At 36.5% G+C, this 23,377-nt stretch overlaps 1 pseudogene; it reads left to right on the top strand.

Moving 5' to 3' along the window:
- The first annotated feature begins 16,736 nt into the window (after positions 1 to 16,736).
- LOC136319616 (olfactory receptor 51I2-like) lies at positions 16,737 to 17,564 on the top strand (annotated as a pseudogene).
- Positions 17,565 to 23,377: the final 5,813 nt, after the last annotated feature.

Below are 23,377 nucleotides of genomic sequence, written 5' to 3'. Positions count from 1 at the left end.
GCAACAAAGAATTGGTGCTTCTCATATCTCTCCCTTCCTGTCTGTCTGTCCCTATCTGTCCCTCTTTCTGTAACTCTCTGTCTTTGTCACACACACAAAAAAGAGTACATAAGTTGCAGGTAAATACTTCTATAGCATCTGAACTGTGAATTATGTTGTATACCCATCACTCAAAGTCAAGTATTTTTCATCACCTTGTATTTGTCCCTCTTTACATTCTTCCCTGGACCCCTTCCCCACACTCCTTTCTCTCAAATGCCCCTCTCCCTGGTAGCCACTTCACTTTTATCTATGTCCATGAGTCTCTGTTTAACATCCCACCTATGTGTGAAATCATACAATTCTTAGCTCTTACACATCCTTATTTCACTTATACTTATTTCACTCAGTATAATATTCTCAAGGTCCATCTATGTTGTCATAAAGGGCACTATGTCATCATTTCTTATGGCTGAGTAGTATTCCTGTGTATATATGTACCACTTTTTCTTTATCCAAACCTCTATTGAGGAATATTTTGGTTGTTTCCATGCCTTGGCCACTGTAAATAATGCTGTCATGAACATGTGGGTGCAGGTGTCTTTTGTACCAATGTTTTTGTTTTAGGGGCAAATACACAGTAGGGGAATTGCTGAGTCATATGGTAGGTCAAGTCTTAATTTTTTGAGGAGCAACCATAATTTCTTCCATAATGGTTATACTAATTTACATTCCCACTAGCAGTGAATGAGGGTTTCTTTTTCACTACAGCCTCTCCAACACTTGTTATTACCTGTCTTGTTGGTAATAGCCAATATAACAGATGTGAGGTGGTATCTCATTGTAGTTTTAATTTTCATTTCTCAAATAGCTAGTGAAGAAAGCATCTTTTCATATATCTTTTGGTCTTTGTATGTCATTTTAGGAGAGTGTCTCTTCGGGTCTTCTCCCCATTTTTTAATTGAATTATTTGCTTGTTTGTTGCTGAGCTTTGTGAGTTCTTTATATATTTTGGATACTAACCCTTTATCAGAGATGTTGTTTGAAAATGTCATCTCCCATTTAGTTGGCTGCCTATTTGTTTTGTTGTTGGTTTCTTTTATTGTGTAGAAGTGTTTTAGTTTGATATAGTTCCATTCATTTTTTGGCTTTTACTTATCTTTCCTTTGCAGAAGACATGATTATGTATATAGAAAGCCCCAAAGATTTCACCAAAATAACTATTAAAAACAATAAACCAATACAGTCAAGTCACAGGATAAAAAATCAATATACAAAATTACATTGATTTTCTATATGCAAAAGATGAAACTTTGGAAAATAAACTAAAAAAAAAACTCGTTTTACAATAGCAAAAAAACAACAACCCCAAACCAAAACAAAACAAAGTACCTAGGACTAAACAAAAATTACAAAACATTATTAAAAGAAATTTAAAAAAACACAATGAAATGAAAAATATTCTATGTTTATGAATTGGAACAGTCCGCATAGTTAAAATGGCCATGTTACCAAGAGCAATATAGGAATTTAATGCAATCTCCATCAAAATCCCAATGTCATTTTTTTAAGGAAATAGAACAAAATTTTAACAAGTTTGTATGGAACTATAAAAAAACCCAAATGGCCAAAGCAATCTTGAGAAAAAACAATGAAGCCAGAAGTATCATACTACCTGACTTCAAGTTATATTATAAAGCCATGATAATCAAAACAGCATGATATTAGCAAAAAAATAGATATATAGTCCAATGGAACAGAATAAAGAAACCAAAAATAAGACCACATATATATGGACAAATAATCTTTGACAAAGGAGCCAAAAACACATCATGGGGAAAAGAAAACCTCTTTAATAAATTGTGCTGGGAAAATTGAAAAACCACATGTAAAAGAATGAAACTTGACTACAGTTTGTCTCCCTGCACAAAAATTAATTTAAAACATATCAAAGACCTAAATATAAGAACTGAAACAATAAATTACATAGAAGAAAATATAGGTACTAAGCTTATGGACCTGGACCCTAGAGAACAATTTATGAATTTGCCCCCAAAATAAATATTTAAAGGAAAAAGAGTCGGTACTAAGTTCTTGCAGCTTGTAAGTCAGTAGAAAAGATAGGACTCACATAGCTATAATGCAGGGCAGGCAGAGAAACAGGTACAAAAGAAGATGCAAAACTAGAGTTGTAAGAATTATGAGAGAGAAGTTATCTCTGTTGGCAGTGATCAGCCAAGTATTCTTGGAGGGCCTCACTGATCTTGTGGCCTGGAAAATGGTTTGAGTAGGTATACACATTCTGGGCAACCTCTGGGAGTTGAGGAGTTGTGGTTCAAGTTTGCATAACAAATAGTCCTATCTGGGTATTTTGAAGAAAGAAAATTTGAGATTTGAGGCCAGAAATATTCATTTAGTACTGACCATGAGGGCCTTTAATTCTAGGCCAGTGAGTTGGCATTTGATCTCTTGGCAGTGAGAGAACATGTAAGTTTTCTAATCAAAACTATGTAAATTTTTAGATTTGCCCTTAAAAAGTATAAGTCTTACTCCAGATTAGAGAATAAAATAGAGAGAGGCATAGTTGTTGTTTTCAGGTTTTCATGAAGAGGAGCCACAAAGGAATGAGGCAGGAACAATATTTCAAGTAGAAGACCCCAATCTCTCCAAGATTGAGGTTACTTGGAGAGATCAGCTATCCAAATTATTAAGCAGAAACATGACATCATGCATAAAAAACTAACAAGCAGTGTACAGTGTCAAATTTTATTATTTAGGTTTGCAAAACTGATTGCTCTTGCCCTTTCTGAGACATAACACCACACCATCTGCTGTCTGATTCGTGACCTGCGGAAAGCTCCAGCAGGGCCAATCATCGTGTCCTTGAGGCCTTCCCTGGACGCGCCACTGCCTTTCATCATGTATGCTTGGTCTGGACCTTCACTTCCTCAGGATGGGAACAGAAAGTCACTTGGTGCTTTGGCATTCATCCAACATCTCCCCCCTTTTTCTTTAACTCATTCTGCAACATTAAGCCTCCTTGTAAGGAGGCTCATCTTCCAAAACGACACAGTCGCTTCTGCTCTTTCTCCAGACCAAGCAAATACAAAAACATAAAACAGTAATGACAATTAATGCGCTTATTGTAGAAGCTTTCAATAACTTTAAATGTTTAACAGGGTTTAGTTGAGAAAATTTATCAGCAATATTACTTAATAAAAGTGTTCTAAAAAGCAATTTCAATTTTTCTCTAAAAGTGTCATATATATCATTTTTAAAGCCTCATCTATTAAATACATTTCAGGTGAGTTTTACCATTTCCTATGCATCTGAACAGAAATTCAGACTTCAGTTATAGCTTTAAATATATGCACAGAATCAACAGACTGATTATAATTAATAGAGGAATTGAGACATGTATAAAAAGAACAATTCACACAGGTAATGAGATTAATTGATTCATTCCAGAACACAGGACCAATCATGAACATATAAGGTAGGCGAATATAAGTCTGAAAGGTCCACCCTTGGCATATATAGAGAATAAGGTGATGTGACCCATTCTGTGTAGTAGATAATGAACCCTGAGATGTCATATTTAAGCAATGATATCCTGCAACTATACAAAAGGGTAATCCACCTGAGCCCACAGTATAATTTGATATAACCTGTCTTTCTTCTTTAGACCTTAAGTGTCCACACCTGTAAAGTGGTCCTGGAAGCCAAATAGAATTATTAACATGAACAGAAAAAGGGAGTGTTTTTCCAATTAACAGGTGTATTTAAAGGAGATTAGGAATGTAAATTTAGTAAGAATAGTTAGTTCCACTTATTGTTATGGACACAACAGCCAACATTGTCAGAAACAGAGTCAGGGATGTTTTTGGAGTCTTAGTCCCAATTAAAACATTTTCTGCCTCCTGGGAAAGTTTCTTCAGTTGCCCCCAAGTAGGCAGTTCAGCTTTTTGTGTTGCCATTGTCTTCATCGTCACTTCTCTGATAACCTTTGGCTCCTGGCTTAGTCTCTCCATTTCCTCTTCTGGCAGCTCAAAGATGTTAAATCTCTCTCTCTTCCACTTCGGATTCATGCCAAGGCTTCAATTTTCTGTAAGGTATCCACTGGTCTCCCATATCTGTGAAGATAAGAGCAAATCCTCACCCTTCCTATATGCCCACATTGCTGTTGTAAGTCAGCAAACTGTCCCCCCAGAAGCTCATCTTGTGTAAAATTAACATGCAGGTTAGCCTTAGCATTCCAATTAGCTTGAATATGAGCCTGATCCTACCACCAAGTCATAAATTGTAAATATTCCACTTTTGAAAGATTGGTCCGAGCTAACATCTCCCAACAACAGAAGGAGGATGTGGAGGCCAATTATCTTGGTTTGTTTTGAAAGGGTTAGTACAGGCGTCAGGAACCTATGGCTCATGAGTCAGATGTGGCTCTTTTGATGGCTGCATCTGGCTCACAGACACTCACATGTATTACAATCCATTCATTTCCTACCACTCATGTTTATGATTGCAGATGGCTGGAGCCAATCACAGCTGTCCTCTGGGACAACACAAAATTTTTATTGGATAATGCATAACATACACAGGTCATTATATGACTCTCATGGGATTACATTTTTTTTTTTAATAAATTTTTATTAATGGTAATGGGATGACATTAATAAATCAGGGTACATATATTCAAAGAAAACATGTCTAGGTTATTTTGTCATCAAATTATGTTGCAAACCCCTCGCCCAAAGTCAGATTGTCCTCCATCACCCTCTATCTAGTTCTCTGTGCCCCTCCCCCTCCCCCTAACTCTCTCCCTCCCTCCCTCCCATGTCCTTCCTCCCCCTCCACCCTTGGTAACCACCACACTCTTGTCCATGTCTCTTAGTCTCATTTTTATGTTCCACCAATGTATGGAATCATGTAGTTCTTGTTTTTTTCTGATTTGCTTATTTCACTCCTTATAATGTTATCAAGATACCACCATTTTGCTGTAAATGATCTGATGTCATCATTTCTTATGGCTGAGTAGTATTCCATAGTGTATATGTGCCACATCTTCTTTATCCAGTCTTCTATTGAAGGGCTTTTTGGTTGTTTCCATGTCTTGGCCACTGTGAACAGTGCTGCAATGAACATGGGGCTACATGTGTCTTCACGTATCAATGTTTCTGAGGTTTTGGGGTATATACCCAGTAGAGGGATTGCTGGGTCATAAGGTAGTTCTATTTGCAGTTTTTTGAGGAACCACCATACTTTCCTCCATAATGGTTGTACGACTTTACAGTCCCACCAACACTGAATGAGGGTTCCTTTTTCTCCACAGCCTCTCCAACATTTGCTATTACCCGTCTTGTTGATAATAGCGAATCTAACAGGAGTGAGGTGGTATCTCATTGTAGTTTTGATTTGCATTTCTCTAATAACTAATGAAGCTGAGCATCTTTTCATATATCTGTTGGCCATTTGTATCTCTTCCTGGGAGAAGTGTCTGTTCATGTCCTCTTCCCATTTTTTTATTGGATTGTTTGTTTGTTTGTTGTTGAGTTTTATGAGTTCTTTGTAAATTTTGGATATTAGGCCCTTATCTGAGCTGTCGTTTGAAAATATCAGTTCCCATATAGTTGGCTGTCTGTTTATTTTGATATCAGTTTCTCTTGCTGAGCAAAAACTTTTAATTCTGATGTAGTCCCATTCATTTATCTTTGCCTTCACTTCTCTTGCCATTGGAGTCAAGTTCATAAAATGTTCTTTAAAACCCAGGTCCATGATTTTAGTACCTATGTCTTCTTCTATGTACTTTATTGTTTCAGGTCTTATATTTAGGTCTTTGATCCATTTTGAATTAATTTTAGTACATGGGGACAGGCTGTAGTCGAGTTTCATTCTTTTGCATGTGGCTTTCCAGTTTTCCCAACACCATTTGTTGAAGAGGCTTTCTTTTCTCCATTGTGTGTTGTTGGCCCCTTTATCAAAGATTATTTGACCATATATATGTGGTTTTATTTCTGGGCTTTCTATTCTGTTCCATTGGTCTGAGTGTCTATTTTTCTGCCAATACCATGCTGTTTTGATTATCGTGGCCCTATAATATAGTTTAAAGTCAGGTATTGTAATGCCCCCAGCTTCATTCTTTTTCCTTAGGATTGTTTTGGCTATTCGGGGTTTTTTATAGTTCCATATAAATCTGATGATTTTTTGTTCCATTTCTTTAAAAAATCTCATAGGGATTTTGATGGGAATTGCATTAAATTTGTATATTGCTTTGGGTAATATGGCCATTTTGATTATATTTATTCTTCCTATCCAAGAACAAGAAATATTTTTCCATCTCATTGTATCTTTTTCGATTTCCCTTAACAATGCTTTGTAATTTTCATTATATAGGTCCTTTACGTTCTTTGTTATGTTTATTCCTAGGTATTTTATTTTTTTTGTTGCAATCGTGAAGGGGATTATTTTTTTGAGTTCGTTTTCTAATATTTCATTGTTGGCATATAGAAAGGCTATGGACTTTTGTATGTTAATTTTGTATCCTGCGACCTTACTGTATTGGTTTATTGTTTCTAATAATCTTTTTGTGGAGTCCTTCGGGTTTTCGATGTATAGGATCATATCATCAGCAAAAAGTGATAGCTTTACTTCTTCTTTTCCGATATGGATGCCTTTTATTTCTTTGTCTTGTCTGATTGCTCTGGCCAGAACTTCTAGCACCACGTTGAATAAGAGTGGAGAGAGTGGACAACCCTGTCTTGTTCCTGATTTAAGGTAGAAAGTCCTCAGTTTTATGCCGTTTAATAGGATGTTGGCTGATGGTTTATCATATATGGCCTTTATCATGTTGAGATATTTTCCTTCTATACCCATTTTGTTGAGAGTCTTAAACATAAAATTGTGTTGTATTTTATCAAAAGCCTTTTCTGCATCTATTGATAAGATCATGTGGTTTTTGTTCTTTGTTTTGTTGATATGGTGTATTACGTTAACCGTTTTGCGTATGTTGAACCATCCTTGAGATTCTGGGATGAATCCCACTTGATCATGATGTATTATTTTTTAAATATGTTGTTGTATTCGGTTTGCCAGTATTTTGTTTAGTATTTTAGCGTCTGTATTCATTAGAGATATTGGTCTGTAGTTTTCTTTCTTTGTGCCATCCTTGCCAGGTTTTGGTATGAGGGTTATGTTGGCCTCATAAAATGTGTTTGGAAGTATTGCTTCTTCTTCAATTTTTTGGAAGACTTTGAGTAGAATAGGAACCAAGTCTTCTTTGAATGTTTGATAGAATTCACTAGTATAACCGTCTGGGCCTGGACTTTTATTTTTGGGGAGGTTTTTAATAGTTTTTTCTATTTCCTCCCTGCTGATTGGTCTGTTTAGGCTTTCTGCTTCTTCATGACTCAGTCTAGGAAGGTTGTATTGTTCTAGGAATTTATCCATTTCTTCTAGATTGTTGTATTTGGTGGCATATAATTTTTCATAGTATTCTATAATAATTCTTTGTATTTCTATGATGTCTGTGGTGATCTCTCCTCTTTCATTTTGGATTTTATTTATTTGAGTCCTGTGTCTTTTTTCCTTGGTGAGTCTTGCCAAGGGTTTGTCAATTTTGTTGATCTTTTCAAAGAACCAGCTCCTTGTTTTATTGATTTTTTCTATAGTTTTTCTGTTCTCTATTTCATTTATTTCTGCTCTGATTTTTATTATCTCCTTTCTTCGGCTGGTTTTGGGTTGTCTTTGTTCTTCTTTTTCTAGTTCCTTAAGGTGTGAAGTTAAGTGGTTTACTTCGGCTCTCTCTTGTTTGTTCATATAGGCCTGAAGTGATATGAACTTTCCTCTTATTACTGCTTTTGCTGCATCCCAGAGATTCTGATATGTTGTATTTTCATTTTCATTTGTCTGTATATATCTTTTGATCTCTGCGCTTATTTCTTCTTTGACCCATTCATTTTTTAGAAGTATGTTGTTTAGTTTCCACATTTTTGTGGGTTTTTCCCCCTCTTTTTTGCAGTTGAATTCTAGTTTCACGGCTTTATGATCAGAAAATATGCTTGGTACAATTTCAGTTTTTCTAAATTTGCTGATATTGTCTTTGTGGCCCAACATATGGTCAATTCTTGAGAATGTTCCATGTACACTAGAGAAAAATGTATACTCTGTCGCTTTGGGATTGAAGTGTCCTGTAGATGTCTATCATATCCAGGTGTTCTAGTATTTCGTTTAAGGCCACTATATCTTTATTGATTCTCTGTTTGGATGACCGATCTAGAGCCGTCAGCGGTGTATTGAGGTCTCCAAGTATGATTGTATTTTTGTTAGTTTTTGTTTTAAGGTCAATAAGTAGCTGTCTTATATATTTTGGTGCTCCTTGGTTTGGTGCATATATATTAAGGATTGTTATGTCTTCTTGATTCAACTTCCCCTTAATCATTATGAAATGACCATTTTTGTCTCTGAGTACTTTTTCTGTCTTGTAGTCAGCATTATTAGATATGAGTATTGCTACACCTGCTTTTTTTTGGGTGTTGTTTGCTGGGAGTATTGTTTTCCAGCCTTTCACTTTGAATTTGTTTTTATCCTTGTTGCTTAGATGTGTTTCTTGTAGGCAGCATGTAGTTGGATTTTCTTTTTTAATCCATTCTGCTACTCTGTGTCTTTTTATTGGTAAGTTTAATCCATTTACATTTAGTGTAATTATTGACACTTGTGGGTTCCCTACTGCCATTTTATAAATTGCTTTCTGTTAGTTTTGTATCTAGTTTGATTCTTCTCTTTTGTTTTTCTATCATTTGTTTTTGTTTGTTTGTGTTCCATACTTCTTTCCTCTGTTGCTACCTTTTTTAAGTCAAGTGTTTTTGTGGTGGTTTTTTTAAGGGTGGTTACCATTAAGTAATGAAAAGGGTACCTACCATATTCATTGTAGTACCCTATCTTATAAGTATTTCTGCACTTCATCATCCTTTGCTACTGTTAATCTCCATCCTCTCCCCCCTTTTTTTCCTTTGTTGTCACAGTTTAAGTTTGGTTTTATTGTGTTCTTGGTGGAGCTGTTACTTGTGGTGTTGTTTTCTTTTGTTCTTTGAATCTGGTTGGGAAACCTCCCTTAGTATTTCCTGGAGTGGGGGCTTTCTGTTGATAAATTCTCTCATCTTTTCTGTATTTGTGAATGTTTTTATATCTCCTTCATACTTGAAGGATAGCTTTGATGGGTATAGTATTCTTGGCTGAAAGTTCCTCTCTTTCAGGGCTTTAAATATTGGGGTCCACTCTCTTCTAGCTTGTAGAGTTTCTGCTGAGAAATCTGATGATAATCTAATAGGCCTTCCTTTATATGTTGTACTCTTCTTTTCCCTGGCTGCCTTGAGAATTTTTTCTTTGTCATTGGTTTGTGTCATCTTTATTATGATGTGCCTTGGAGTGGGTTTGTTGGGGTTAAGAAAACTTGGTGTTCTGTTTGCTTCTTGAATTTGAGGCTTTAGTTCCTTCCACAGGCTTGGGAAGTTCTCGTCTATTATTTGTTTGAGTATATTCTCCATTCCATTTTCTTTCTCTTCTCCCTCTGATATACCTATTATTCTTATGTTATTCTTTCTGATGGAGTCAGACAATTCCTGTAGGGCTTTCTCATTTTTTATTATTTTTGAGTCTCTTTCTTCTTCTCTCTGTTGTGCCTCAAGTTGTTTGTCTTCTATTTCACTAATCCTATCTTCAATCTGGGCTGTTCTGTTAGCTAAGCTTGTTACCTCGTTTTTCAGCTCGTGAATTGAGTTTTTCATTTCTGTTTGATTTGTTTTTATAGTTTCAATTTCCTTGGTAATATATTCTTTGTGTTCATTGAGTTGTTTTCTGATCTCCCTATAATGCCTTTCTGTGTTTTCTTGTATATCTCTGAGTATTTTTAAGATTTCTATTTTAAATTCTCTGTCATTTAGCTCCAAGGCTTCCAATATGTTGTCTTTTCTCCATAGATTTTTCCACATCTATTTGTGTTACCTCTCTTTCTTTTGTATCCATAATATTTGATTTCCTCTTTCTTATCGGCAGCTGAGGATGGTCTTATTGATAGCACTAATTAGAATTAATAAAGAGTAAAAAGGAAAAAAAAAGGGTAAAACACCCCTCAAAAAAAACAGTAATAATTTATTATTTCCCCTTTTTTTTCTCTCTTCTCTTTCCCTCCTCTCCCCTCCTCAGGGAAATATCGTGCCTATAATGGAGGGCCTGATTTGGGGTGAAGAGTTCAAGGGGCAAAAAAAGGGAGTAGGGACCTACTAAATGCAAAAAAAAAAAAAAAAAAGGAAGAAAATCTTAGACAAGCATAAGATTATTTGCTTGTAAGTGATGGTCAACTAAGAGATATAATGAGAGGGATAAGAGGGAATCAGAAAAAAGGACCAAAAAAGAATAATAAAGAAGAAAAATAAAAATAATAAGTAAAAATCTGTTGTATTAAGTGGAGCGAAGACTAAATACAATGGAAACCTTGGGTTGGGAGGACCCAAAATGCCACAAAAATAAACAAACAAGAGAAAAAAAAATAAAAACAAAAGCAAAAAAGAGAAATAAAGCCAAAAAAAAGCCTTGAGTCCCAAATTAACTAATTAGTTCATGATTGAGGATTATATGGGAGGAAAGTAAAATGAGAAAAGAAAAAACAAATAGAAAGGAAAAAATAAGAAAAAGAGAAAAACGAAGGAAGAAATAAAATAGGAGGAGAAAAAAACAAAATAAAGCAAGACAAAAAAAATACAAAAAAAAAAACAAAAGAGGAGAGAGTGAGAGTTAAGTGTTTTGGAGTATAACCTTAAAGGAGGGTGAGGATAAAGAAGAAAAATAAAATGCAACACTCATGGGTAGTGTAGTTCAAGAAAGGGGAAGCATAAGATGGGCAGAGAATAGAAGGACCGAGGTGGAGGAAATAAAGGCAAAAAGATAGAAGAAACAAACAACAACAACAACAACAACAAAAAAATTAGTGGATCAAGTTGTAAAGTCTGTGGATTTTTCTTGATTTTGAGAGGTTAACTTCTTCCTTTTTCTTTTCTCTCCCTCTTCCTAGTCAGTGACTCTGTACCCCAGGCTCTGCCCCTGTGTCACTCTTAGGTAGGGATTTGCAGTTGATGGGATTCTATGGCAATGTCATATAATTGGCTTTAGTCTTGCTGGAAGTAAAAGCTTGTTGGCGTTTGCAGGGTCCAATGATGAGAGAGTTTGCTTTCCTGGATTCTCTCTCCTAGTCCCCCCTTTCTGAATTAGCAGCCTGGTGATCCAGCTATAAGGCTGCAACTGCTTCTGCCTGGGGAGTAAGAGGCTCAAAGAGCTGGGAAATCCCCACTCTATCCCCACTCAGTGCAAGGCTTTGGGAAAGGCTCTGAGTCAGGGCCTCCAGTGTAATCAGGCGGGGGTGGGAGTCAATTGTTGTCAAGGTGACTGTTCAGCACCTATCATTTAGTTGGACCTCTCAACCCAGGCTTTCCACACTTTGTAGCCTGTTTTTGCAGGGAAGAAGAGGCACTAGTCTCTGCTTACGACTAGTGTAGTATAGACCTTATTATCTGCCAAGTCCTTCTTGTTAGTGTTTATCCCTGAATATGGAGGCTCTATCAATCAGAAGTTGCCCCCGCCCCTTTAGCGAGAGGCACTAAAAAATATCACGCCTCTTGTCTTGGGTCGCCGAACTGAGAAAGATCTTATCAATTAGAACCGAGGGTGCGCAGATTTTATGGGTTAAGCTAATTTCAGTGATTGGGTCGCAGCCGTGTTTCCGAAGGTATTTTAGGCTGCCTGCGCGCGCCCCTCCCCCAACGCTTGATTGTTAGCTTGAATGGCTGGGTGAGGTGCCCCGCCCACGGAGAGAATCTCCCAAGCCTCTCCCGCTCGCCCCGCCGCTGGTGGCTGGACCACACCAGGCGCAGGATAATGGAGCCTCCTGGGTGTGCGGGCCAGTAGGGCGCCCTGGGCGTGTGGAATGCCCAAGGCACGCGCGCGAATGGGGCGCTCCGGGCACCGGTGGCCGGCGACCCCCACTCGCAGTGTGCGGGCCGCTGGGAACTTCAGCGGTGCTCAACCGGACTGGGCGTGCGCGCGGCGTCTCGTGGCGGCCGCTCGCGGTGGCGGTTCGCGGGGCCTCGTGGTGGCTCGCGGCGGCTTGCGTTGGCGGCTCGCGTCGGCCGCTCGCGGCGGCTCGCGGTTCCCAAGTATATGGGCTGACTCACCGCAGGCGCACTCCCTCGCGGCTTGAATGAGCGTCGCTGCTGTGGTAGCTTCCTCCACACCCTCGTCTCTCAGATTCAAGTGATAACAGTCCTTTTGCTTTCAGTTTGTGTGGAACTCCGGAATGCTCCGAGGATAAATTTTTCTGTTTCTAGTTGATAAATTTGTTGTGATTTAGGGAAGAGCTGTCGGACGCGCTTCTCACGGCGCCATTTCCGTGATGTCACAAGGGATTACATTTTAAAATATGTGGCATTCATGGCTCTCTCAGCCAAAAAGGTTCCCAACCCATCGATTAGTAGTATGTTGAACCTCTGCATCAGAAAGTTTAGACTGTAATTAAAAAGTTGCTCCTTTAATTGTTTAGAATATAAATGTTCTTCTTCATCAGAGGCCAAATTCCTGATTTCTTCAGGGCTCCTTTTGCAGGATGTGGCCTGACAAGCAGCCAACTGCCTGAACAGCTTGAGAGAAATTCTTAAAATGACTTGTCAAAGCCCTGCTTAATTTTGCTTAATTTCTTTGTTTCACGTATGTGAGCACATCTGTACACACAAACAAGACAATTTTCAGCACAGAAACACAAGTATAACACATAACTTTAATTAATCATAATACTTGAATTACTACTTGACTCCTAACTCCAAATATATCTTACAATGCATCAACCAAATTAACAAGTCTTAAGTATCCACATTTCATTAAATTTAAATTTAAATGAGTGCTCCTTGCAAGTTCCAATTCTAAAGCAAAAAAATGTAGGGATGAAACTATTTTTTCAACATAAGAGCTGGCATTTCCAAATTTTGCATGCAAGAACTCAATTCAGGCCTTAAAAAATCACATTTTAGACAACATCAAACAAAAACTAAACAGAAACTAGAATCAGACAAACCAGAGAGAAACCTGGGATTTCAGAGCACAATCAGACTAGAAAGATGCCTGCCTGATCTTAGGGCATTTTCTGACAGAGACTAAGGATAGATGAGACAATCAAAATCTCCCTGAGAATCTCATGGCTGCTGAGACATTTTGTAATCAGATTCATCAGGAGTCCCCCATCTAAATTTCCAGGCAAAGAATAAGAAAGAAACAAAATGAGTTCTGAGGATTATAGCTAAAACATTAAAAAAAAATCAAACCATAACATAACAGGAAAAGCTGTAACTTTCTTAATATCTAAGTCTCCTATCCATTTTCAAATTCCATAGTTGCTGCAACTGGCAGTTCAGGTTGATCATGCTGAGACCTCTTCTTCTACCTAATTCCAGCTGAGTGGCAAACTAAGTTAATAAGTTCTCATAACCCACTGCCATTGAACCAGCCTTTTAAAAGAATGATTTCTCCACTCTGATGAGCTCTCCAGAGAGACTTCATTACTAATCTCCACTCTCGTAAATTAAGTAAACTTTTTCCTGTGGGGGTAAACCAATAACAATGCCTTCTAACTAAATATTATAGTTCATATAAAGTTTCTTAACTTTGACTTTGGAACTATGTAACAATCTCTTAAGCAACTGTGAATAAGCATAGACTTTGTAGTCCCCATTGCTCCACTATCCCAAAGTGGGGATTTACTCATCTGCATGAATCCTTCTGGTTCCCTTGTACTGAAAACTAAAAGCATTCTCAAAGACTTATTTCCTCCTCACGTCCCCTGTTTAGGCACTATTTTTTGTTATTTTCAGGGTTTCATGAAGAGGATCCACAAAAGAATGAGGCAGCAACAATACTTCAAGTGGAGAACCCCAGTCTCTCCAGGACTGAGGTGCCTTAAAGATAACAGCTATCCAATTTATTAAGCAGAAACATAACATCATGCATGAGAAACTAACAAGCAGAATACAGTGTCCAATTTTATTATTTAGGTTTGCAAAAGTGATTAGGTTTCTCTTGCCCTTTCTGAGACCACACCATCTTCTGTCTGATTCCTGACCTGCAGAAAGCTCCAGCAAGGCTAGGCATTGCATCCTTGAGGCCTTCCCTGGACGTGCGACTGCCTTCAGTCATGTATGCTTGGTCTTGACCTTCACTTCCTCAGGATGGGAACAGAAAGTCACTTGGTGCTTTCGCTTTCCTCCAACAAGGCATGAGCTTTATTAGGAGGCTGTTATTATGGTACAATAATGCATTTTCTTAGGTCTGAAGTATAAGACACAGGTCCAAAAAAGTGAAGAAAGGTGCATACAAAGGCACTTTAGAGCCAATATTTTCATCACTTATTATCCAGTTCATTGTAGAACATAAAAGAAAGAGACAATGATGTTATTATTTAAAGAGATGGAGAACACAGATGAGAAACAATTCCATGGTATAGCAAATGATTATTCATTATTTATTATGTAATTATTAATTAGCAAGACTTAATAATTATCAATTTTTATTGTTAAATTGTTATTTAGTCCTAAAATAAATGATTAAAAATGATTTTCAATAAATTAAGTTATTCAAATAGAAAAATAATGCCATAAGATAAATGGATAGAAGAAGGTAAAATTAGTGGAAATATGGGAGTTGAGTGCATTTGTTGACTTTCTGGAAGTTATTTCTATGCATATTTCTATCCATCTACCTTCTGTCCAGATGAATGTATGGAAGAACTGAGAGACAATAAAGAAGTAGAAAAGCTGGAGAGTCAAAATAAGATAGCTAATGTTCAGTAGAATTAGGAAGTGGAAGGGGGAAAATAAAACTATGGTTTGATGAATAAGTGAAATGCTCAAGTAGAGGGCAGAATTGTTTTGCCTTAGATTTTGAACAAAGTGATGCCCATAGATGAAGAGTTCATAGCTTTAAATGTGAGATAGAGCTAGGTGACAATAAATAGGCATAGGTGTAAAAGAAGGTGACACAATTTTTAGGGAAAAATGTATTCTTTTTTTTTTTTTTCATTTTTCTGAAGCTGGAAACAGGGAGAGACAGTCAGACAGACTCCCGCATGCGCTCGACCGGGATCCACCCGGCACGCCCACCAGGGGGCGATGCTCTGCCCATCCTGGGCGTCACCATGTTGCGACCAGAGCCACTCTAGCGCCTGAGGCAGAGGCCACAGAGCCATCCCCAGCGCCTGGGCCATCTTTGCTCCAATGGAGCCTTGGCTGAGGGAGGGGAAGAGAGAGACAGAGAGGAAAATGCAGCGGAGGGGTGGAGAAGCAAATGTGCGCTTCTCCTGTGTGCCCTGGCCGGGAATCGAACCCGGGTCCTAAAATGTATTCTTTGAGCTCAAACTACCCCCTCCCAATCCTTCCTCAGTTAGTACGTGATGAACTGTATTTAACCTTTAAATTGAGTAAGACAACTTTAAACTCTTTTTTTTAGAGAGAGAAAGAGAGAGAGAGAGAAAGAAAGGGAGAGAGAGAGAGAGAGAGAGAGAGAGAGAAGGGGGAGGAGCAGGAAGCATCAACTCCCATATGTGCCTTGACCAGGCAAGCCCAAGTTTTCAAACCGGCAACCTCAGTGTTCCAGGTCGATGCTTTATCCCACTGTGCCACCACAGGTCAGGCCGAGTAAGACAAGTTAAGTGAACAGGTCAACCATTACTAATAGAGGCAAAAAATGACACAACAGAAGAATATCACAAACCTTGGCTTGATACCTAGTAACCAATATCAACAGAAGCTGCCAGAAGCAAACAGCAGAATATAAAAATGACCCCCTCGCCCCTGCTCAGGGCTGACTCCTTTATTGAACTCAGCCCACCTGCACCTAGGCACTTGCAATAAATTTTTTTTTCTACACTTTGGGCTCTGCTTTGTTGATGCAACTCTTGCCAGGTCCAAAACCTTTCAATAATCTATTTAGCCAGCTAAATAAAGTGAGAAACCTCAGACAATTTCAGAAATATTGTTGACAATGAGAGACAAGAATGAGTAATTTGGTAAACAAAATAGACTAATACCACAAAGTAAGGGGCTGGATGGTATATGAGTCTTAAAATATTAGGCCTAGGCCATTGATAAAACTATACATTTGTCTTCTTTAGAGGATGTTGGTCACAGAATCTAAAAAATAGTTTCAGCATTAGGAGGTAACCCTCAAAACAGCTCCAGGTTGCCTCTGTTCACTCTGACAGGTCTCCTCAGCAGTGGTAGGATTCAAATCATTTAACAACTGATATACTGAAAGGTAGTTTCTTATTTCATGCATTTTAATACTTAAATAAGAACAATAAAAGAGATAGATAAAACTACCTAACAAAAAACAATAAAACTGTTATTTAAGATATTTCCATATTGCCTCTGGATTGGCATTTTCACTTGCAATTTTTTTCACCTATGAACAGAATGAACATTACTATGGGCACTCAGAATATGCTGTTGCACAGATGAATGTTAAAAAAGAGTAAGGAATGTCATTTTGTGATTTTCACATTGGGCGACTGAACAGGCACCCACCTTAGAAAAAACCCTGATTACAAGTGCGATTTTAACAGCCAGTTTGCCAAATTCAACAAAAAATTAGGTATCAGTTCTGCTGAACTGGTGCAAACCAGCTGAATCCCATCACTGCCCCCAGGGCTGGAGACCTCCAAACACTGGATGTTTCTGCTCCTTGGTGCCCTTTACACTGTCTACATTGTGTCCAGTGCCCTTATTCTTTTTATTATCAAGGAGAAGCAGAGCTTGCATTAGCCTATGTACTGCTTCCTATCCCTGCTGTCAGTTAGCTAATGACAGGTGTGTCTTTTTCCATGCTGCCCATAGTGGCGGCCATGTTTTGTTTCCTGTTAAGTAAGATCAGCTTTGATATTTGCATAATTCAAATGTTCTTTATCCATTTTTTCTTCTTCACAGAGTCTGGGACCTTGCAGTTTATGAGCTTTGACTACTATGTGGCCATCTGTAACCCGCTATGCTATGCCACAGTGCTCACTGATGCCCATGTGACATGCATGGGCATGTCTGTTATCATCTGCATTTCTGCATGATTTTCCCATTGCCCTTCCTTCTGAAGAGGTAGCCTTTCTGCAAGACCAATGTACTCTTCCATGTCTACTGCTTGAAAACCAGATCTGATAGGCCTGCCTAAAAACATCAGCATCAATAATGTTTTTGGTTTATTCATTGTCATCTCTACTTTTAGTCTAGACCCTCCAATCATTCTCCTCTTTTATGTGCTCATATTATGCTCTGTACTTGGCATTGCTTCTCAGGAGAAACATGTATGCTATGCTCATCTTCTGCATGCCCATGGTTGGCGTGTCCATTGAGGGTCACTATGAGAGGCATGCTCCACAGTATGTGCACACACTCATGTCCTTCATTTATCTCTTTGTTCCTTCTTTGCTCAACACTGTGATCTATTCCATTAAAACCAAAACTATTCATTGGATGCTTTTCAAATTATTACAAGGAACCAAATTTTAAGCAAGAATCATTGTGAAAGGTCAACACTCAGTAGATATTTACTGTTGTTTGACAAATTTGAGTTTTCTAAATCTTTTTTGACAAGCTTTTAAAATTTTCTTTTGGGCATTAAGTTCCTAATAAAATTTCTGCCATCAGATGTTTAATGATATTGTGGCACTAGTTAAGACTCTAGTCAACATATTTTGGCAAGGTAAACTAGGTCATAATTTAGCAAAAAACATTTGCACATTTTTTCTTTTTTTAATTAAAAAGTGTACATCCTCATAATCAGTCTCCAAATGTGTCACAATATGTTTTATTATCATAGTTTAAAATGAATCATCATAAAGAAAACTAATTATTGTCATGAGAATAGTTCCACAATAGATGAAGGATTGTTTCCCTTAGTATTATGGTAAAGATAGTTCTAGTTATAATTCTTTGAGGAACTTCCATACTATTTTTCATAGCAGATGCACTATTTTACATTCTCATCAACTGAGTGTAGGGTCCAGATGCCTCCACATTCTTGCCAATACTTGTTGTCTTTTGTTTTCTTGATTATAACTATCTTGACCAGTGTGTGAAATGATATTTATTTTTGTGGTATCCATATTCATTTTCTTGATAATTAGAGAAATTGAATGTTTTTTATATACTTGTAGGTCATTTGTGTGTCTTCTTTGGGAAAATGGCTATTCAATATCAGAGCCCATTTTAAAATCAAGTTATTCTTTTGTTATTGAATTATGAAAGTTTTATATATTTTAGAGATTAACCCTTTATTAGATATATGGTTGGCAAATATTTTTCCCTTTCATACATTATCTTTATACTGTACTGATTGTTTTTATTTATTGTGCATAAACATTTTAGTTTAATGTAGTTCCACTTGTTTATATTTGTTTTTGTTGACTGTGTTTTGGGAGTCTTAACCATATGATGCATCAATCTCACTTTTGACTATACAAAAATATTGAAATAAGACCTCAAAGAAATATTAGCACTTCTATGTTCAATGCAGCACTATTCAATATATTCAAGATATGGAAACAGCTAAATATCTATAAAATAATAAACAGATAAGTAAAATAAGTTATATATATACAATGGAATATTGACCCTGCCTTTAAAGAGAAAATTCTAGCCTGACCGGGCAGCGGCACAGTGGATAGAGCGTCGGACTGGGATGCAGAAGACCCAGGTTTGAGACCTCGAGGTCGCTAGCTTGAGTGAGGGCTCATCTGGTTTGAGCAAAAGCTCACCAGCTTGAGCCCAAGGTCACTGGCTCAAGCAAAGGTTACTCAGTCTGCTGAAGGCCCGCGGTCAAGGCACATATGGGAAAGCAATCAATGAACAATTAAGGTGTCACAATGCACAAGGAAAAACTAATGATTGATGCTTCTCATCTCTCCGTTTCTGTCTGTCTGCCCTGTCTGTCCCTCTCTCTGACTATCTCTCTATCTCTGAAAAAAAAATTCTACAATATGCAACAATGCAACAACATAAATGACATTGATGATATCATGCAAAATGAAATAAGCCAGTTACAGAAAGACAAATACTGCATGATTTTGCTTTTATAAGGTACAGAAAATTATCAAATTCATAGAAGCAAAGAGTGAAATGATAGTTTTCAATGGCTGGAGAAGTGGGAAATGAGGAATAAATCATCAATGGGTATAAAGTTTCAGTTAAACAAGGTGGATAGATAGTCTGTAGAAATCTACTGTGTAACATTTTACCTGTACTGAACAACAATGCATTGTGCACTTAAATTTTTGTTAAGAGGGTAGCTTTCATGTTAAATGTCCTTATCACAATAAAATAAAAATAATTATATCAAAAGAAAATTTGTTAACATAATATATATGCTACAATAGCTATGGCTATGCATGTCATTATTTTTAAAAAACAGAACATGATTATATTTCAATACACAACTTCTGTACAACAAAAAATAAAACACATTAAAATAATAACAAAAAAATGGTATTTCATTTGCAATGTATGAGAAAGTGTTAACATCTTTAATCATAAATAAGGTCTTAGAAACTAATAATGAAGACACAATCCTTGGGAACTGGAAAAAAGTAAAATATAATAATACAAATGATTATTAAGTATTAAGAATATATGATGATTGAACTGAAGAATGAAAGAAGAGTAATTCCTCTGCAATATCACACTGTCAGAGAATAAAAACACTGATATCTAATGTTTTTCAGTTTTGAACAATGTTATATAATTTGTACTCTCATAAACCAACACTGGAGACAGAAGAAGAATATCTATAATTAAGGGGAAAGCTAAAGTTTTACTGAAAAAATAACTTTCGAATATCTTTAACCCTAGCATTTCCAATTCATTAAAATTATTTCTATAAATTAGTTGAACAAATTCAAAATGAGTTATATAAAGCATGTTTATGCATAAAAATATATAACCAAACATTATTTGCCTATTAATTTGTTTATCAACACAATCCAAAAGCACTCACATTTATTTTAGTAACACACACTGTCCACCCAGATTTTAGAATGAGATCATGTAATTACATGTAAATTATATTAAATGATATAACATTCAGTAATAATAGATTTTGGTTAATTAGGGTAGTATCTTTATGAAAAAAAAGAGTAAAAGTTAAGAAATTAAGCATTCAATTTTGGACATTATAAAAGAATAAAATACTATAAAAAGCAATTAAAAATAGTTAAAATAAAAGAAGTGAATGAATGTGAATGGAAAAGAGTGAAAATAATCCAGTAACTAATTTTTAACAAGCTACTGGAAAATGTAATCAAATGGGGAAAAAACTTAATTACATAAAATACTAGATTAAATTTATTGATTTATTTATTTTGTGAGAGAGACACAGAGAGAGAGAGAGAGACAGACAGACAGACAGACAGAAAGATAGATGGGAAGGGAGAGAAATGAGAAAAATCAACTCCTAGTTAAAGCACTTAAGTTGTTGATTGATTTTCATATGTGCTTTGACTGGGGGCTAGGGCTCTGACTTAGCCAATGACTCCTTGCTCCAGCTAGTGACCTTGGGCTCAAGCCAGAGACCATGGGATCATTCCCATGATCACACGCTCAGGCCAGTGAACCTGCGTTCAAGCTGCTGAGCCTGTGCTCAAGCCGGTGAGCTCATGTTCAAGCTGGTGACCTCAAAGTTTCGAACCTGAGTCCTCAGCATCCCAGGTCAATGTTTATTTACTGCACCGCCACCCAGTAGGGCTAGAATAGATTTATTTTTTAAATGACTGTAGAACATTTTATAAGTAATTTGAATCTTGAATAAATTGATATTTTTGGAAAATTCTAAATGTAAATAAATAAAGAATTAACTAGTAATTGAGAAAGAAATGAAAAGTTAACTCTACTCCCACCCCAACATATTATAGTAAAAGATCCTTTTCCTTAATTTTCTCCCAAATTTTAAGAAACAGATAATGCTTCTTATACATATTAAGTCATAAATAAAATTGGAAAGTTATGTAACAGGGCAAGTATAGTCCTGATAAGAGATACAAACAAATTTTGTCAACAAAACTTCTATAGATTAAATATATAATAAAAACACATATAAATATTAAAAGTTGTGAATACACTTAATCAATATAGATAAAAATGGCACATGTCCTAGGATTTAAAAAGGACATATAATATAATTTATCACATTAATGAGTGAAATAATGAAAAAGTATTTAAACAATAACAGATTCCAGAAAAGACATCTAATATAACAAAACCCTATCCTCTGTAAAAATGAAAAAAAAATGTATCCGTATATTTTTGTAAAGTGATAATTTATATACTTTCTGGTTAAAATAAGGGGAGATCAATTTTGCCAATTTTGGAATTTGCTATTTACTATTTTGGTAGAAAAATCTTTTAGTAATAAAATAAATTTTAAGAGAGAACTTAGCTATTTTAGCTATTTTACCTTACCCCCTTATCTATAATTGGATAAGTCCTGAAAATTCTAATTAGTCTTTGATTTATCCAGTCTTTGCCTCTACTTCATCACTGTTGTTATTTTATTTTGGGCCTTTATTATTACTCCTCACTTCACCCTGGCAATATCTTAAAACTGATCTTATTGTTCACCATTCTTTTCTCTTGTTTCCCCAAACTGCAGCCAGAATGATCTCTCTAAAGATTCTATCCGTTTACAAAACACCCATTAGATTGCTCCTATTGCTTAAGGATAAAGTTCAAATCCCTTAATATGTACCTTAATAATATTACCACTGTATCTATCTAGAAATAAAAAGATGGTTTAGATATTAAAGAATAAAAAGTTCAGATTCATCTTTCATGGAATTTGTATATACATATAAAAGAGAGACATGGAATAAGTAATTTATTGTTTACATTAAATCACATAATCACAACTCTGGGAAGAACTAGAAAAGGCCATTGGAGAATGTTAGATATATATTTATTAAGCTAAGGGGTTAGAAAAATCTTTCATAAGGTAGTTTAAGCTAAGAGCTAATGGATAAGAATTTGGCCCAAAGAAGGAAAAGTGAATGAGGAAAAGCTTCCAAGACATGGGAAGAGCTTTTGTGAAGGCCATGAGGAGGCCATGAGGAAGGAGTAACTCTAGCATAGGCAAGGGAGTAAAAGATAATTATGGTGGTAATAGAAAAAACAAAGGAGAAATGGCTCAAGATAAAGTTTGAAAAGGAAGGCAGTGTCATAGCACAAGCCCATTAAAAGTTTGGAAATGGTAATGGAAGTACTATATGTAATTATACTTTAAAACATTTTTGTAATTTGGAAGGTGCATTGGAAGAATTGTGATAGCAACTGCCTTTCTTGCAAATTTGCTGTGAAAATTACAGGATCTGGGATTCAGTTCAGCTCGGTGAGTTTTCCACTTGTTGAATGGATTATCTGGACCTCATATTCTTTTCTACTAAATGAAGAATAATTTAGTTCTAACTCTTAGTTGTTGTTGTTTTTGTTTGTTTGTTTTGTTTTGTTTTTCTTTTTGAAATTGCACAGTTTGAAAGAAATGCCAGGTCACAAAGGAGCCACCTACCTCACATTTCTGGCATTCCCTGCTGCCCCAGCCACCTCAGAGCCATGGGATGTACTGGGCCCAGGGGACACAAAGAGGCAGTTTTACAGCTCAGAGCATGGAGGGGGTAGAGGCTGGCAGGAAGGTTATGAGCCGAGTGTGCAGAGTTCTTACTGTTTCTTCCCTGATGAACACTTCACCTACCTCTCTCCTCCCATCACCAGAGCTACTCTGGGGAGGTAAGTTGGGACTTCAGCTCTTTCCTTTCTGTAGAAATCTCATTTGTAGTTTCAAAATCCTAAAGTGATTAGAATACAAATATTTAATGAAGTTCGTATATATTTTCTAAGATAGTTTATTTATTTAATCAGTATTTATTGTTTGGAACTAGAACTGGTAATCCCTGAGTCCTAATCCAGGGCTCCATGCCCAGTGACTAGGCGATGTATTGAGGATAAAACTGAGAAGAAAAAGAGCCAGTTATAGAAACTTACAATTTATTGAGGGAGAAAAATGACCAAATTCAAATAATCAAACATGTATAAGAATTCATTATAATTCTAAAGTGTGATAAGAGAAAAATATGTGAGGATATACAACAGGGACATAGGACCGTGAGCAGAGATGATTAGAATGATTAGACATTGGGAGGTAAGTTTCCAGGTAGTGTTAATGCTGTTCTATGTCATAGTAAAGATACTTGAATTCTATTTACATTTTATTTCAAAAGGGAAGGGCGACTATTGGAAGATTTTTAGTAGGAGTAAAAATTATTTTATTTGTATTATAAACA

This window comes from Saccopteryx bilineata, chromosome 1 (genome assembly GCF_036850765.1).
Source record: "Saccopteryx bilineata isolate mSacBil1 chromosome 1, mSacBil1_pri_phased_curated, whole genome shotgun sequence".
In the NCBI taxonomy this organism is placed as follows: Eukaryota; Metazoa; Chordata; class Mammalia; order Chiroptera; family Emballonuridae; genus Saccopteryx; species Saccopteryx bilineata.
Note: the sequence above shows the minus strand (reverse complement) of the source record. Positions and strands in the feature narration are given on the sequence as shown.